This window comes from Brassica napus, unplaced genomic scaffold (assembly GCF_020379485.1).
Source record: "Brassica napus cultivar Da-Ae unplaced genomic scaffold, Da-Ae ScsIHWf_805;HRSCAF=1152, whole genome shotgun sequence".
Lineage (NCBI taxonomy): Eukaryota > Viridiplantae > Streptophyta > Magnoliopsida > Brassicales > Brassicaceae > Brassica > Brassica napus.
The window spans coordinates 130,177-134,089 of NW_026016851.1; positions in this window are offsets into that span (position 1 = coordinate 130,177).

Consider the following 3,913-nt stretch of genomic DNA (forward strand, 5'->3'; position numbering starts at 1 on the left):
ACGAATCCATCCCAAGGGGGGGAGACTTGTCACGCCCCCAACCCTGAGTAGGATTGTTGGGACGGCCATGGGTCGAGGAAACGTACAAGCCAGTCTTAGGACATCAAGGCAAGCGTTCCATGGTCGAGAAAGAAGGTTAAGGACATAAGAAAACTTAGACTTAACCTTATACAAGCTAAGAGACAGCTAGGACGAGTAAGACGGTAACTGGACGAAGTGGACGAGTAGCTCGACCAGCTCAATGAAGCTAGGTTTAGTTCACTCCAGCTCAGTCCCTACTAAGTCAGCTCCACTAGCTGGACTACTAGCTCACCCAGCTGAGGCAGCTGAGAGTCAGCTCACCTCAGCTAGACGGACTGTTCGGGCTTTAGGCCGATGGTCCGGGTCCGGGTCAGTGGCGGGCTGTGAGGTCCGGCCATGAGGCCATGCGCTGTTGGGTCTTTGGGCAAGGCCGTGGGCTAAGTCCATGAGGCTTGGGCGTGGGTTGGGCTGGTGACCGACCCCAAACCCAACCAGAAAGGGCAAAGGGATGCAAGTGGCCGAATGGGGACAACCCTTCGCCAATGGTGCCCATTCGCTAGCAAGTCGTGCCTGTTCGTGGGGCAAGACTTACCCCCTCATTTTCTATAAATATGGGGGCTCTCCTGTCGATTTCACTATCCAATTCCAGAGTAAAATACTCAGAGAAAAACGTAGAGAGAAAGAAAGAGAGAAAGAGAGAATTCCGGCCAAGAGAAAGGCCGAGTGTGGTGGTGTTTTGTTCCGGCGACTCTGATCGTTTGGGAACTAACTCCGGTCAAGAATGGGAGATCAAGACAAGGAGAAGAGCATGGAGAACCCAGACGTGTTTCACAAGGTATGTGATGGGCCGTGGCTCCATCAGACCAAACGGACGGTCCACCGCGGCTCTGCTCGGTTCCTAAGTCCCATCCGGCTTTCCTTATCTGTTTCAATTCGTTTCTCTTCTCTTCTCTCTGGTTAAACACGAAAGGTTGTGTTGGTTGAGTCCAAGAGACATGTCCCTAGGCTTTGGCCGAACATAATCAAACCGCTAGCCTAGACACGGGTCGGTTAGTCGGATGATCCGATCGCACCATGACTGGGCGGTTAGGACGAACGGTTGGGAATGACCCAAAGGGCACGAGTTGTCAAGAGTCATGAGTGTCCAAAGGTTGTGAGTTGCCAAAGGGTGTCAGTGACCAAAAGGTACGAGCTACCAAAGGTTACGAACATCAAAAGGTACGAGGACCAAGAGGCACAAATGGCCAAAGGGTGCATGTTCCAAACGGTGTCTTTCGGGACAGGTTAGGACCGATCCTTATGGATCAGCCTATGGCTTGTCTAGTTCAGACAAAGTCACGGTTTGTCTAAGCCAAGATAGAGTCGCAAGGTCTGACTGGTTGATGCTTACTCAGCCGATTGGATCCAGGCCTAAGGCCGGATCAGGTAAGGGAGTCCGTTGGGCCATTGAGCCAGACTACATTGGCCGGTCGCACCTATATTCTATCCGGTTAGACGGATTGGTCTTTGGGGATGATCCGGATCTGTTCGTGTGTCCTGTTTATCTATTCTGGACTATCTATCTGATTCTAAGTTAAGGGGTGGTTGGTTGAATGACTTAGGATACGGTAGATAGGTTCATACTTTTTATGATTATGTTGACTGAGGTTTATCTAAGTTCTAGGAACCAAGCCAAGCATTGTAGAATCAATTCGTTCTATTCTCGGTTATGATTAATGCTTATCTGGTTGTGGTTTCAGGAACTAAGGATGGTTCTGATCAAGCCAAGGAGCCGTGAAGGCTCGGTCAGTGAGAGGCTGTGTAACGTGTGGTTAGATGATACTAGGGATGAACTAGTAATTGTCTATGAGACTGTTAAGAAGTTGTGTATTGAATCTCATGTTTCTAAGTAATACAAGTTAACACATTATTATTCCGCTGTGCAATCTGTTCCTTTGTTTATGAACCTCATATTCGAATATGACTTAGTAAATAAAAGACTTAAAATGGATCAAACAAGCAAAGATATTAACAAGTAAGCCTGCGGACTCCATCAGATCGAGAGGCCAGGGTTCAGGTCTTACACAACGTGCTGATATGTGTACTGACGGACAGCCACAGGCGTCATGTGTGTGCTGACAGACACACACGGACACTCACGCACAGCCACGAACGTCTTGTGTGTGCTGACGGACACACACGGACGTCCTGTGTGTGCTGACGGACACCCACAGACGTCCTGTGTGTACAGAACAGACAGCCCACGTGGGCCAAAATCACCCAAACAGTCCACGTGAAGGGCCAGCGTGCTGAGCCCAAGGACCAACGTGCTGAGTCCAAGGACCAACGTGCTGATATGTGTACTGATGGACAGCCACAGACGTCCTATGTGTGCTGACGGACACAGACGGACGCACACGGACACACACGTACAGCCACAGATATCCTGTGTGTGCTGGCCGACACCCACAGACGTCTTGTGTGTACTGACCAGACAGCCCACGTGGGCCAAAATCACCCGAACAGTACATGGGAAGGTTCAACGTGCGGAGTCCAAGGACCAACGTGCTGATATGTGTACTGATGGACAGCCACGGACGTCCTGTGTGTGCTGACGGACACACACGGGTACACACGGACATCCCCGGATGTCCTGTGTGTGCTGACTGACACACACGGACGTCATGTGTGTGCTGATGGACACCCACAGACGTCCTGTGTGTACTGAACAGACAGCCCACGTGGGCCTAAATCACCCGAACAGTCCACCGGAAGGGTAAGCGTGCTGAGTCCAAGGACCAACGTGCTGATATGTGTACTGATGGACAGCCACAGACGTCATGTGTGTGCTGACGGACACACACGCACAGCCACAGACGTCCTGTGTGTGCTGGCGGACACCCACAGACGTCCTGTGTGGACTGAACAGATAGCCCACGTGGGCCAAAATCACCCAAACAGTCCACAGGAAGGGCCAGCAAGCAGAGTCAAAGGACCAACGTGCTGATATGTGTACTGATGGACAGCCACGAAGTTCCTGTGTGTGCAGACGGACACACACGGACAGCCACGGACGTCCTGTGTATGCTGACGGACACACACGGACGTGCTGTGTATGCTGACGGACACACACGGACGTGCTGTGACTGCTGACGCACACGCATGGACATCCTGTGTCTGCTGACAGACACACACGGACACACACGGATGTCCTGTTTGTGCGGACGGACAGCCATAAACAGCCACGGACGTCATGTGTGTGCTGGCGAACACCCACGGACGTCCTGTGTGTACTGAACAGACAGCCCAGGTGGGACAAAATCACCCAAACAGTCCACGGGAAGGGCCAGCGTGCTGAGTCCAAGGACCAACGTTCTGATATGTGTACTGAGGGACAGCCACGGACGTCCCGTGTGTGATGATGGACACACACGGACAGCCACGGACGTTCTGTGTGTGCTGGCGGAGACCCACGGACGTCCTGTGTTTACTGAACAGACAGCCCACGTGGGCCTAAATCACCCGAACAGTCCAAGGGAAGGGTAAGCGTGCTGAGTCCAAGGACCAACGTGCTGATATGTGTACCGATGGACAGCCACGGACGTCCTGTGTGTGCTGACGGACACACACGGACACACAAGGACAGCCACGGACGTCCTGTGTGTGCTGGCGGACACCCACGGACATCCTGTGTGTACTGAACAGATAGCCCACGTGGGCCAAAATCACCCAAACAGTCCACGGGAAGGGCCAGCGTGCAGAGTCCAAGGACCAATGTGCTGATATGTGTACTGATGGACAGCCACGAACGTCCTGTGTTTGCTGACGGATACACACAAACAGCCACAGACGTCCTGTGTATGCTGACGGACACACACGGACATCCTGTGTGTGCTGACGGACACCCACAGAC